The sequence below is a fragment of the Hippocampus bargibanti genome, linkage group LG02 (assembly GCF_051943395.1).
Source record: "Hippocampus bargibanti isolate YZ-2025 linkage group LG02, ASM5194339v1, whole genome shotgun sequence".
Classification (NCBI taxonomy): Eukaryota; Metazoa; Chordata; class Actinopteri; order Syngnathiformes; family Syngnathidae; genus Hippocampus; species Hippocampus bargibanti.
Window position 1 is genome coordinate 12,152,064 of NC_142735.1, and position 15,336 is coordinate 12,167,399.

Sequence of the window (15,336 nt, forward strand, 5' to 3'; positions counted from 1 at the left end):
TGGCCACTTACAGTTTCAAATTGAAGTATTTTTAGACACTTAAGTCATTTTTATTGGTGTTTTGCATTTGACTAAAAATATCATACTGCGTGTTTTGGGTATTTTAGATGCTGTAAAACGTTTTTCTGATGTCAGTTAGGAAACAAAAAAGTGATGTCGATTGTCCTTTAAGTCTGGCTGATATTGCTCACATCGACAACCATTTTTTTCTACTTTTAGACTTTTTATGAAGGGTGTAATATTTGAATTGTGAACCAGAGTTGAGCTATTACTAAGTAGTGTGCGCTGCTGGGGCAATGACTGCATAAGTGGATCTTGGAACCATTTTGTGGTCCTGCAGTGTCCCACCGGATTGATTTGGCCTAGAGGGTTTCGCTACCTTTCACTGCTCTTTTGCCTGGCAAATGAAAAACAGGGAAGACAAAGTCATGACAGCGATCTGCTTTGTTAAATATGATGGACCCACGTTTCACGTGGCGAGGACAAGCCAGAAACTGGACTCGAGTGGTCAAACATCATCCGTCTTCATTCGTCGACGCGACGGCGCTTCACTTCACACCTCGTCCAACTCTCGTTTTTCTTGTATTTCCAAGGTCTCCGTTGACACCGGTGGCCTTTGGGCGTAAAAGTGCTGACGTTTGTTACGTGCTGTGAAGCGGCTCAAGTGGTGTCTTGTTATTACTCACCTGAAGGTCGGCTTGTTTGAGTGTCGTGGGCGAGTTTGAAGAGCAGAAAAGAAAATGCCAAAAGATGAATTGGAGCAGCTTGATTCTATTGTTAATGTTCCATATATTTCAGTTGAAGGAGGAGCGGGGACCACAGGGCCACAGATTGTTATTTTCTAAGAAAAATGTCATAATACTGCAAGAACAAAGTTACTAACGTTTTTGAGAAGCAAATCGCAAAATGACAGAAATTAATCAAATAATTTTACAGGAATCCATTATGTAAAATTTCTTTGAAGTTTGGTCTTGTAAGATGACAGTTTTTGTTTTGAAACAATACAGTTTTTCTTCATAGTACATAATTTACAATGAAAATATCACATTGCTTAAAACGGATTTTTTTCTAGAAATAATATTTTTAATCTCTCATCACTACACATTTATTCCCAAATGAATCAAACCTCCCCATAAAAGTAACAATCTCGAATAATATCAGAATCAGAAAGCCTTTAATGATCCCCCAATGGGGAAATTTGCATTTCTAACATTTATTCTTTCGATGCTGTATTTTTTTCTGGACAAAACTTTTTACCTTGTAACATAGGACTTTATTTCTTGAAATGCAGAACTCTAGTCTTATCGTCGAACAAGAATAAACTTGGTCTTGATTATAAACATTTTTTTTTCATATTAGTGCTTTTTATAAGCAGCATTCCAGAAATACAATACATTTTCATTTGAATAAAAAAAGTCCCCAAATTATACTTCTCATATGACAATTATTATTAATATAATTAATCCAAATAGTTTATCTTCATGAGTGTTGCGGGTGTACTCTGAAAAAATAGGATTTAACAGATTAGGATTTAATTAAACAATAATTTGATGTTACTCTCATAATGTTATTGGATTGGATTTGCCCTTAATAGTCTCGCAGTGGAGAAATTTACATTTCACAGGAGCAAAGTTAAGAAAGGAATGAAACTAGAAAAACAAAATACAGGAGCTGCTGGAAAGGCAGCCACTCTCGCGGCACCATGTTGAAGTCAAAAGAACTGTCAGAGATATGACAGTCATACACCGTGGACAGAGACTCGGAACCAGAAAGATCGTCCTCACTGCCGGCAGGAGACGCAGTCATCAATGACATACATCTGAATTCTGCGCCCCTCTGCCAAGCCATTTATTGACAATACATGCAAATTAAAGTGATACATTAGTAAAACATAGTTTTCTTGATTAGAATACCACGCCTCTGGACGTTCTAAGGACCAACAGCTGCAAGCAGTAAAACATAGATACTTTAATTGGTTGTCTTTTCCATGAATTGATAAGTTTGTAACCTGGCGCTTGTGCAGGATGTTCAAGCCATAAATAACTTCGGTGATAAAGGAATATCCCAAGCCCTAAATTCTGTGCAAGGCCGGACCTTCTAGATGGAGCCGACAGTTCACTCTGCCGTGTCTGTTTCACTCAGATTTACTGTGGCCATCTGCACTTTGACTGTGGGCCTATTGTTGTTTAATTGGCCAACTAAGCACGGCACTTATAAACATGATAACTTCTTATTTTCGAACAAGATTTTTTTTTTTTTTCTTGAGAAATGAAACTTCCCTTTGATGCTGAAATACTACCTCTCGCATTGCTTGAGGACAGCACAGTATGGGACTGGTTGAACAGAACATAAAACCTGGAGTTTGAATCCAGACCCGAGCTGTCCTAGGTGGAGTTTGCAATTACTCCCCGTGCCTGTGTGCGTTTTCTCCGGGTACGTCGTTTTCTTCACACATTTCAAAATGATCCTCAGTATATTAATTGAACATAGGCTGATAGGCTTGATAGGCTCCAACATGGCTGTGATTCTTCTGAGAATAAACAGATATATGGATGGATGATTGTGTCAAATGAAAATCAAGGCAGATCTGGTGTCACAGAACGAAATATTTAGTTCCACAAGATGTCATCACATCCCAAAACTCTGGCGAAATCCATTGAATACGGTGTAACATATGTGTACAAATGTCAACTAGATTTTGTTTCGTTTTAGTGGTGTGCTGCAGAGGTGAACATTGTATATGTTCTTATAAAAATAATATCTGGCATGCCAAAAATAATTGGTTCCTCAGGGAAAAGCAGCACTGCTCCACATATTTCGAGGCGCTCGCCAAGTGGATCATTCTGAACCTGGAGGCCCGTGAGAATATAATAGTGATAGAATACACATTTAAAAACCAAATGGTACTTGTTCGCCTCAATTTTGTAACAAAAGCGTGTAAGCATGTCTTTGAATTTCCGCAAAGAACCGGTGGTAATCGTGGGCCTGTGCTATGGCTTGATTCTCTCTCCTTCTATATATATATATATATATATATATATATATATATATATATATATATATATATATATATATATATATATACTCGAAGTCGGAGAAAATGTCGATATAACTGAACTATCGATATATCCGCCCTGCGCCGAACTACATTAAAACAGGGGGGGGGCAACACGTAAATTGGGGATCTTTGATATGGCATGTAATTGGGTTCATAGATTGCGTATCTAGCGTGCTTTTTGTACAGTAGTTAAGTGAAAAATAAACTTGTGCATAAAATAAAAACGTATTTACACTTTTTCATGACTATTTCCTTTCAAAAATGCAACCAATGCAAAATCCTCACATTGTTCTATTCACACGAAACCACGAACGCCAGCATGTACAAACATATGAAAAACAGTGATTGAAGTGATTTTACAAATTATAGACGCAACTTCTCCGGAGGTGTTGGTTGTCCTTTAAAATGATGCGATGAATGGTCATGCGAAAATTCTGCCTCCAACGCGTGTACTTATAAACATAAATCAACAAAGCAAACTAAAATTAGTAGGCATACCTGCCCTTATGACTAACATGAGTAATGCAGTTGTTTTCCTCACTCGTTATTCATAATAACTGCAACTTTGCAAAGTACAGGAGAAAATAATTACAAGAAAAATCCAGTTTGGAAAAAAAAGAAAATGCAACAGTGCCAAAAAGTATTTAAGTGTCAAAATTAGAAATGACACCAACTAAATACAATGATTACAAAAACTATTTATCATAATAAAACTGCATTTTACGTGTTAGTTACAGTATTGCCGCAGTCCTTGTGTTAGCATGTTAGCATGTCTCCATGTCTCGTCATCCCCGTTGAGGATCAGCAAGTGTTACTGTGTTTGCCAAAAGCTGCAGAAACAATGTCTTCTTGGTGCAGCTCAACGGTTTGGGAGGCACGCCAGGACAACTGCAGTACTTTGCAGGTGCAACAGTGCACTAAGGTGCCTATTGTGATGTCATCTGTAAAAATATTGAACATAGTATTCAGAGTTTCTAATAATTACAGACAAAATATGTACAAGACGGATTGAAATAACAAAATATTTAGCATAAAAAAAGTTTTTTTCTTTGTCAAGAAAACTGTATTTGCTTGCATTTCTATTTTCCTCAATTTGTTTTGGAGTGATCAGGAAATAACTACTCTCAAAACAGCTAGGTGGTCTACATTTGGCGCCAAAATGCATATGGACACCTCCATTTATGCCCATTTCAACCTCTAAAACCATCACAGGGATGACACTCTCCGTGGTTGACTTGAATGATAATGACAATATGATATTTTATTGACAAATCCCCAAGATATGAGCACAATGTATTCTGAGATGCTTTTGGGGTGAGATTAATTGAATGTATTGAATTTATTACATATTGAATTGAATTGAATCTATTAGGTTTAGCCAGACTTACTTTTTCCCACCTTGCACGAGCCACCGCCGATCCAAAAATGAGTGACTCCAAACAGCCACATTCACACGTGCTGGATTTTTCACAGTCCAAGTTTGAATTTTGTCAAGCCAAACTCCAGGGCTTGTAGCGCAGTAGCATTACCAAAGTTGACACTGCCGAAATATGTAACTTGCACTGCGCCACAAAGCTGCTTCTCTGGCTAGACATCCAGACAGATTAGTGTTTGCTCTGCAATGGCTACACCCGGGGTGTCCAAAGTCGGTCCTCGAGGGCCGCTGTCCTGCCTGTTTTCCAGCTCTCCCAGGAGCAACACACCTGATTCAAATGATCAGCTCATCAGCCAGCTCTGAAGCAGCATCAAAATGGTCCTGATGATTTGAATCAGGTGCGTTGATCCTGGGGGAGCTGGAAAACAGGCAGGACGGCGGCCCTCGAGGACCGACTTTGGACACCCCTGGGCTACACAAATGGAGGGAAACCGCAACGCAACGTAGCCCCTCGGTTGTCTGAGAGATGTGCGTACCACCATACAAGTTGCAGTCAGGTTGCAACTGCCATGTGGACTTTGAGAGATTTGGCCGATTCAGTGGAACAAAACATTCGGGTAAATGAATAGCTCTAAACTCTGTCCAATCGCCACTAACATTAATAGGCACGTTCTACTCCATTCCACTTTAAAAGATCTGCACTATATTTTCAATTTGGTGGGGGTAAGGTCACGGTATGTACCAGTACTGTATATTCGGTCGACTTCCCACTGCTGCCACTTGTCAACAGCCATCATCTTTTTCCTCTTGTCTATTTTAAGCGGATTGACACATGCTGTGCAGAACAACGGTTCGTGGAGGGAAGGGGGGGTTACGTTTTAGGTGCCAAAAATAGTGAAATGACCTTTGAGACACCAGTTCGATGAAATGACCAGATACCTCCCATCTTCCCTCAAATTCCATTTCATTCATTGATTGTGCCTTTTGTGTCAATAAAAACCTAAACCCACATCGTACATCAAATGTGACCGTGCTGTGGAACTTTACATGACCTTGAAGTTAAAACTGTTTCCAAAATGTAACTGCCACCCTGCAGATAAGAAACAAGCACAAGTACAAGGAATTGTCTTCAAGGTCAAGCCATCATAAATCTGCAAAATTTTCATTTGTGTCAACACTATTTATAAAAAGCAAGACACAAACGGCTGCTATGATAGGTGCACGAAAGAAACAATTAGAATCAGAAAGCCTTTAATCGTCTCACAATGGGGAAATTTGCAAAAGCCAGGTTCCACCACGATTTCAACTAAGACCGCTGGATTCAGAGTCCAACGTGCTAACCATTACACCATGGAACCACAGTAAGAAAGAATTATGGTCCCCATATAGGGGTATCAGATATTAAACTGGTAAGAACAGATACGACACTTGATCTTAGCCACGAGGTCGAGAATCGTTGACAAAAAGGCTGAAAAAAAACAAGCAAAACCAAACATGATACTTTTTTAATGATTCTCAATCAATTACTGAATTTTCAATGTTTGTAATTTGATTTTTTTTCTGACCCTTTAAACACACATATCTGTTCCTGAGAAATGAACATAGGAGCGTGAAATGAAGTTTTTTTTTTCCATCAGTGTAAAGTCCTTATTATACGCAGCCTCGTTGCCCAGAGGCGTTACTCTCTAGATGAAATGATCAAGAAGGCGGAGAGAAAATAAGCCCGCACTCCACCCTTTATGGCTACGATATTGTATGTGATAGAGCTCAGTAATTCTTCCTCAAATGAACGGCTTTTATTCCATGAGAGACATGGCGCCCCACAGTATGCAATGGGAGGCATCCATTTGAGCTCACACGGCCAAGGTTATTGACATAAATGTGAAATTGGAACCGTGGAACTTGTTTGAATACCTAAGTCCACATTGAAATATTGTCCAACACACGAGAAGAGAAAAAGAGGTCCAACACCCCTATATTGTCCAATGAGGAGGAGATAAATTATAACCTGAGAGAGGGTTTAAGTATTAACATGCTAAAATGCTGACGACATGAGGAACCTTTATGGCGCTTCTTATGCCTGCATCGTCTTTGAAAAGGTCACTGCGGAGAACTTCCGGTGGAGAATTTTGGTTGTCACGTTTCCATTGTAAATTTCGATCAAATAGCTTTGAAATTGCCCAGTTTTAATTCCTTGTGCAAGCCATGCGGGCGGTTCCTCCAGTTTTTATGTTTTTATTTTATTTTTTTCCCTTCTTGTCTTGTTTGCTTACACATTATTAATGTCTGCAGCGGTGTCTGCTCCGGGCCTTGTAAATAATAAGCCGTGCTAGGTAGGGGCCTGTGAGCCCATCGCTAATCTTGCTTTTATTCCACTTTTGTTATTGCTGTTTGCTCATTATTTCTGATCTTCTGCAGGCCCAAGGCAGCTTCTTAAATTATTTTCCACTTCCTTGTTTTCAGCATTGTGGGCTAAATGGCTTTATTTCTTTTTGAACTCCAACCCGTTTGCAGCACTTCACAGACATTCACATATTTGTCGAAAATCACTTTTGTGGAATATTACGTGAAGTTTACTCTGCTGCAGATTGAAAACATTTTACACTGTGTAAGAGGTTCAAATACGGGTTTTCCAAAGTACACAACTGTTGTTTGCTGTTTTGCTCTGATTTATTGATTTAAAATGATCATCATTAGGAGGGTGCGAGTCGAATTCGGTCTTGTTTGGCTTTGGCCATTTTTATTTAGAAGGTTTCTGTGATGATACGTATCAAAAAGTCATGGTTTATATTTGTCAGCGCTCAGACAAAAGGAAAAACACAGACAGTGCGCGTAATACCTGAGGTCATCAACTTTTCCAAAGCGTCACGAGTCAAACCTGGGCAGCCCCGGTGTTAGACAAGAGTAAAAGTTGCCGTGTGAACACGCCCAATGCTGTGTCACTTTATACTTTAGTATATTATGTTCCACCATTTTGCGCACACCTGCTCCAGATTGTCTCTTCGCGCACCCGCAACTCGTTTGCCCCGATTGCCTCCCGTACTGATTGTGCATCGGTCTCTTTTGTCGCAACTTCGTTAGCTGCACCTTGTTCTCACGTCGCTGATTCCATGTAAGCCTTTTGTTTTTGACATTGTCGCCTTTTCTGCCTGTCTCTGCTGCCCACATTTTGTCATTTTGTGTTCGGTTGTTGCATTTGGGTCCCTCTCCTTACATTGTTCACAATTGAACGAACTAAACAAAACATGGACAAAGCAGCGTTGTTTGTTTGACATGCGGCTGTTTTGTTTTTGGCGTGTCAAACGAATGACAAAATGACCGCACCCCTGTGAAAACGGTGTTTGCAAACTAAAACAAGTGTTCACTGTGAGGTTGATGTGCTGCTCACCACTGACTCACTGGGCAGCCCTTCCCCTCTTGTCATATTGCAGGAAAGCAACTACACATGAGTTGTCAACCGACTTGCACATATATCCCTCTGAAAAGTGGATGGGCTCAATCATGTCGCTGAAAGATCTCATGACGCACCAGAATGGGTTGAAAATTGCATATGTTTTAAAGATTTGCGGCTCTGATTGAATTTATTGGGTTTGATTCTTTGTGATAAGTGAAACAGCTCAATGGGGCTAGGGGAGGGTTCAAGGATTTAACTTTTCAGTCTCGGCATGCAGGTCGCTGCTTGTGATCGTGACCCAGACTGTCCATGTGTAGATATTGATTGCATTGAATGTATTTTATTGTCAATACCACCTGATGAACATTGTCAACTCCTCCCTCAACTTTGCCTATGTCCCCTCCTCACTAAAATTGGGTGCAGTAATCCCCATCATAAAAAAACCCGCCTCAAACCTCACATCATGAAAAACTTTTGACCCATCTGAAACGTCCCATCTGTCTAGTTATAGAGTGTGCCGTTGACATTCAAATTAAAACCAACAAAGAGAATAATGTTTTATAAAATACATTTTAAATAACTATTCTCAAATCGGCCCCGTCTACTCAGTAATGTCACCACACGTCCCAACGCTCACATCTTTGTACGAGGAGGTGGAGGAGTTGGGCACAGCTATTCAAATCATTATACATACTTCACAAATAATGTCAAACAACAGCAATCAGTCAGCACCAGTATACATCTGGACAGATCTACTCATGCCCACTTCAACCTCAGAAAATATCACCACATTTAGCCACTCCACGACTCACTTGAATGAGAAAATGATTAGTTTACGACTTATGTGAGCTCGGATTTCTTCGATGAAAATGTGAAGCTGTAAAACTCCTCAGGAGGAAGCAATTGATTGTTTTGAGAAAGCAGGTATGTAGGTTGTTACCAGTGGTGTGTGGTGAGGTTCATGGCTGGTGAGGCACTGCCGTCATCACAGTCAGATTTACAAACATGAACTCTATAGAGTAGCTTATTCAGCATTTGATTGACCACAGTTAACATGTTTTGTTTAAGATCTCATGTCAGCATTCTTTATATAAACTGTAGAATAGAAAAAAGAATAAAGAAAACATGATTATTATGTTGTCTTTACTTATAAATGAAGTCCATGCGCCGCTCCTTCTGAAGAAAGGCATCGATAACTTCTTTGTAGAAGCCTTCCTTAGCAACACGAAAAAATGACTGGATGGTTGCTAACTGTTTACTGTAGCTTGCTCTCACTAATTCTATTATTCTTCAACCAAGAAGGCGCAAGAAGAATCTATAATCACCAGCGCCCCCTGTCATGAGGCAGGAGAACTGTGTGCCTCACCTATGCACACAGTTTTGATAAAAATAAAATAAAATATATACTGTAGTACAGTGTTTATAATGTAAAGTGACTCCACATTATATACACCAGCTAAACTGTAGAAATTTAGTTCATATACTAAAAGTGTTTGAACACTTTAATAGTGATATGCGGAGGGACAGCAATACGGTCTCACAGCAGAGCAAGCCAGCACAGTTAGCATAGTCATTGCGCAATCCTTGGTGAGGCTCAGCCCGCTGCTGCCTCACCGCTCGTCTCTACTTAGTATTTGAACGGTAAATGTGAAAATTCGGCTATTTTGAAAAAAAATCCAAAAATGGTGAAGTTAAATGGAAAAGAACCTTAAAGTACAAATCACTAAATAAATATAACTGTTTATTTTGTTTTTTCATTTGATATTTCCATGATGACAGGTGAGGCACGGCCTCACCTGCCTCCCCTGACTGCACGTCACTGGTATTTACACACTGGTGGCGCGTTAGGCATCGGAACTGGAGTAGAATTGACACTCCTGTTTGTCTTTATTGATTCGCTTGCAGCCAATTAGCTCGTGTCGCAAAGTAGAACAGCGACTCAGGTATTTGTACTCATTACATAGGAAAACGTGCATAGATGACCCACCCGCTTTCTCGAAATGCTCAATTACTTCCTCCTGAAGTGTTTTAGAGACTCGCTTCGTTAAACTTTGAGTATAATTTCTGTATTGCAGGTCCATGCTAGATGTGTTCTTTTTAGAAATTAAAATATGGTAACACTTATCTAACTGCAAGCTATAGTGACAAAAAAAGGACAAAATGTTGAACCAGATGACTAATTGCTGACAAATATGCTTTAAGTACTGTGTTTTTGTTTGGAGGACATTTGTTCTCGTCATTCGGGTCCCTTGTGCTTCACCAATCAGCTCCCTCGACTCCTTGCGTCTTGTCCAAGTGTTTCTCATTCTCTCGTCACTTTATTTCTATTCATTTCCATGCATTATGTCCTTCTTCGGGTCATTGTGTGTACCTGTCATGTTTTGTTTCTTATGGGGTAGGGGTTGTTTGTTGCGATGGTTTTATGTGGTTTTCAGGACTTTGTGTATCTGGTTTAGTTTTTTTCGAGGTCGAGTTTTTTTGGTTTAGTTTTTTTCGAGGTCGTGAGCAAAATTTGAATTAAAACCCACCTGCACTTTTGTACTATAGCTAAATGATTAAAATGCGGAGCAATTGAGTTATTGCAATACTCTCAAATGGATATCCAGTGACACACTAACACAAAAGAAGACCACATACAAAGAGTGACTTGGACAATCGCTCCTGAAATGGAATCATTCGACCATGTCTCCTAAAGGAACATATGAAACCCATGAAAATTCCAGCATTTACAGTAATGATGATCTTTTTTTTCAATAAGTGGGAGAGTGGTCTTTTTTCCCCAATCCAGAGGCTGGCACTACACTGGCCTTTGCAACCATGTCGCAGTGTACTTGAGCAAGACACTGAACCCATAGTTGCTCATGGTAGTGCATCATCGGTGGGTGAATAAAATAACAGTGGAAAATGCTTTGATTTTGCGAGGTTGAAAAGTGCGATACAAGTAAGGGAGCATTTGCCGTGTCCCCAATTCACGGCATTTGCGCTGTACACTTTCAAAACAGTGATATGCATCTCCCTGATCCCTTTTTTTTATATTTTCTTTTCTTTTACTTGGTTACTGGTACCTTGAAGTTTCATTGAATATTGTATTTATTTTAATTATATTCTCTGTTGTTGTTTTTTATTTACTTATACAATGAAGTGTTTTTTTTTTGTGGGGGTGTGTTAAAAACATCAGAAAACATCTTTTGGGGTGAGAAGCGAGAAATGTTGCATTTTGAAAATCTATTCAGTTTGTATTTTGTTCCCTTCCCGCATTTGCTCATTCACACAAACATTGGGGAAATGGCTTTAAAAGTCTCCTCTGTCCCTGAGATTCTGCCACAGAAGCCTGGAAATTCACCTCAAAATCTGGACAATTTACAGACGCCTCCATCTGAGACCCATTTCTGAGTGGCCCCTCCAGCAATGCAGGGAAAAATGCCAATCCTCTGAGCAAAAACATGCAAACCCCAAAGCAGGCCTCCCACGGTGTTTATTTGCCAGTCAAGTGTCTATTCACGTAGCATGGTGGGAGACTGAGTGAAGGTTTCCATGCTGGGCCTTGCCCTGTCTTTTACAAGAGAGCAAGAATCAGGTTTGGGTGCAGTGCTTGTGCAGAGAAAACCCTGGCTGGTCTTATTAGACAGTGATAGCGGTGCATCCAAGCCAGCGCACCTTGCCAGTCTTTTCCCATCACACGAACACCAACCTCTCCACGGCTCAAGCCTGACAGGGAAATGCATACCGGCCACTGGCGCAATTTTGCTAACATCTGCCAGTCACATGAGCTGCATTTACAATGAACGTTTTCATGTCTGTGCCGCTAATGCATAATGTTTCCATCATGTCTGTCATCCTTAATGGGTATGCATCACATTTTCTTTTTCCAAGATGGCGCCTGCGTAGGCAGCCGTCAGCAAGTGCTCTGATGAGCCTTGCTTTTTTGTTGTTTTTGTCTTGTTATTGTGTTTTCTTTTGTCACTTTATGTTGTTGTGCTTCGTGTAGAACGGATATGGATTGTTTTTCAGCATTTTTGGCCACGACAATCATCAAGGAGGAGACTGTGCTGAGCGGTTGCGCCTTTCGGCATCTTGAATGTGCCAGTACTGTTTTTGAATGGGAGGAATGTCGGAGCCATTTGACTGTCATCGCTGGACAGCTCTGGGGCCATTGTGCTTTTTTGCGCCTGTAATGGGCAGCATCTTCACAGCCCCGCTTTGTTCAGCGGAAACGTCGGTGCTGTTGGACAGTCTGCGGTTGGTTGGATGCATGGCTTGAGGAGCCCGCGATAAGAAGAAAGGAGCGTCAGCGCAGAGCGCCGATGCAGATGTGGAACTGTCGCGGCTTGGAATTGAAGCGAATTTATGTGGGACAGGAGATGTGAGACAATGTCTTTTTCGTCGATGGATGCTTTCAACATTTAGCTTGTAGTAGACGTGCAAATTCCACCATGACGTCCCTGATCCACTGCTGAAATGAATGCTTTGATCCTCTCCTCTTTCATCTCGAACTGCTTCATGTCATCACAAAGAGGGTACAGCAAGTCTTGAAGAATGAATGACTCTGTGTCTTTGTGTTGTCATATTATTTATTATTTTTTTGTTTTGTTTTTCCCAAGATGGCGGCGTGTGAACACGCAGCGGCTCCCCTCTCCCAGCAAATTGCCGTTTTCATGTTTATTATGTTTGTTGAAGTCATTATAAGTGCCTTGCATGCTGGGTCCGAGAGGACAGTAATTTCATCTGTGCTGTATGTCATGCATATTAGCATATTTGACATTTAATGTATGCAACACCTGTAATGTACCAAATGTACAGAATATTTGTATGATGGAAATATATCAACTGCAACTCTTTCAACAGTAGCCAAAATGGTACTCCCACCCAACATCCGTAATATTGAATCCCTCCCTATTTTCAAGGCTCACCTCAAAACCCATTTGTTTAAAATTGCTTTCAATGTCTAGTTCTCTCTGCTATTTTATTATGTTTCATTTTACTTATGGTTTTATTGTTATGTGCTTTGTTCTATTGTTTTTATTGTAAAGTGTCCTTGGGTGTTTTGAAAGGCGCTTAAAATAAAATGTATTATTATTATTACTGTATAGTGCCACTTAGCAGTTTTTTTGACGACGATACTAGTGCAGCGTGTTCTACCGGAAACAAATTCAGAATCAGAATCAGAATACCTTTATTGGTCCCACAATGGGGAAATTTGTGTGTTCTACATACTTGGCAATAAAGATGATTCTGATTCTGCACAGTATTTATACTAGATGTGTCAAGACAGTGCTAATGTATCATATTTACCTCACATTTCACATAAGTACCTCCAGTGTGCGATTTTTAAATTTTATTGTGTGTTCTGTAAACGATTATGTGAACGCGTATACGATACGTAATATTTTACTGACCAACTGGAAAGGCCAAAGACTAAAAAATGTGTCTAACAGACTATTGCGTCAGCCACGTGACGTAATAAAATGGATCAAATTCAACACATTTTTTCCCTAGTGCAGCGTTGGGGCGGAAACAAGCAAGTCTAAGGTTTCTTGTTCCTAAAACTGAATATTCTGTGGGTTCTGCAATTCAAGTCACAATGACAAAAACCCTGCCACTGGAGTGGACACATTTTTGCACGTCTGGCAGTGAATGATATAAACTGTTCAGGAAACCAATGGATGGAGGCCAGTGCAGGTGTGACGTGCTCTTTCCTCCATCAACTGGTTAATAGCTGAGCAGCAACATTTAGGAACAATTAAGATTACCATAATTGTAATTTTTATAGAGCTCTAATGTACTATGTTGACATTGATGAAAAGGTTTCTTCAGCCGTCATCTGTACTTCTTTGAAGGTGTCGGACGTTTCGCTTCTTATTCAAGAAACTTCGTCAGCAAACTAAAGTCTTACTGGTAGTTTAGGCCCTATATATATATATATATATATATATATATATATATATATATATATATATATATATATATATATATATATATATACAGTAAAGTCTCGTTATATCGATATTCTCGGGAGTCCGAAAAATATCGATATAACCGGGACTATCGATATATCCGACCCTGCACCCATGTAATTTTCTCCTTGCGTGCATAGAAATAGTATCGATATAACCGGGACTATCGATATATCCGATATCGATATAACGAGACTTTACTGTAAATATATATATATATATATATATATATATATATATATATATATATATATATATATATATATATATATATATATATATATATATATATATATATATATATATATGTGTGTGTGTGTGTGTGTGACGGGTGTCACAACAGTGACTGTCTTCATCTCCACGATGCTGCCGTATTAACGAAGACGAGACGCGTGGATGTGTCTTTTTATTTCTTTTATTTCTGCAACACAGTATGGCAGAAGGGATGGGTGAAGTCGCATGGGTTTCGTCTTGTGATTAACCTGAATCTCCTCGAGATTGTTCTGGAACTATGGGCGGGACATAGTGCCACACTGTGCGCCGTTGCGTCACTTCCTTCATAATTTAATAATCTAAGCGCACAACTCCGTTACATACACCCCCCTTAAATTATGCAGAAGTGAGGCAACATACACACGGAAGACAACAGAAAGACCAACAGGCAAAATAGACAAGGTTATCGGGCAAGGATGTACAAGGAAATCAATCATGTTACTCATCTGACCAACTACGTCAGGTGACTGGAGTAAGGGATCTGTCGCCGGTGTGTCAAGGTCTGTGCACTCGTCGGAGATGCACTGCACTGGGTCTGGGAAGGAACTCTGTCCCCACTAACATAAGTGGCCTCAGCTCGCACCTGCCCATTCCCCTCTGTACAAACTACATCACCCTGCATAGCACTACATAACTGTGACAGACTGGAGAAAGGGATCTGTTGCCGGTATATCAGTTGTCTGTGCGCTCGTCGTAGATGCACTGCACTGGGTCTGGGAAGGAACTCTGTCCCCACTAACATAAGTGGCCTCAGCTTGAACCTGCCCATTCCCCTCTGTACAACCTACACCACTCTGGATTACACTACACAACTGTTACACGGTTGGGAAGCCTCTACCTCTACCAACACACTCATTCAAAGGTGTGCTACTTGTTACTTGTAAGGAGCTCATTCTTAGACTTAACACATGACAGCAGGTCAGACAATTAACACACTACATGTATTTTCAAAACGGGGGTCGACACATCGTCCACCGAGTGATGGGACTGCACAGCGTCTTCATTGTGCAGCATCGCGGTCCCGGTCCGAAGTGGAGAGTCACTTGTGATCCGGGTCACGGCACCAATGTGACGGGTGTCACAACAGTGACTGTCTTCATCTCCACGATGCTGCCGTATTAATGAAGACGAGACGCGTGGATGTGTCTTTTTATTTCTTTTATTTCTGCAACACAGTATGGCAGAAGGGATGGGTGAAGTCGCATGGGTTTCGTCTTGTGATTAACCTGAATCTCCTCGAGATTGTTCTGGAACTATGGGCGGGACATAGTGCCACACTGTG

General features: G+C 40.4%; 1 protein-coding gene and 1 pseudogene across 2 annotated transcripts in view; one reads left to right on the forward strand and one right to left on the reverse strand.

Annotated features, from left to right (window-relative positions):
* The window catches only part of LOC148901549 (leucine-rich repeat and immunoglobulin-like domain-containing nogo receptor-interacting protein 2), a 266,334-nt gene that overhangs the window by 215,978 nt on the left and 35,020 nt on the right, over positions 1 to 15,336 (forward strand). The window lies entirely within an intron of this gene.
* On the reverse strand, positions 5,800 to 5,891 carry LOC148901550 (U2 spliceosomal RNA; annotated as a pseudogene).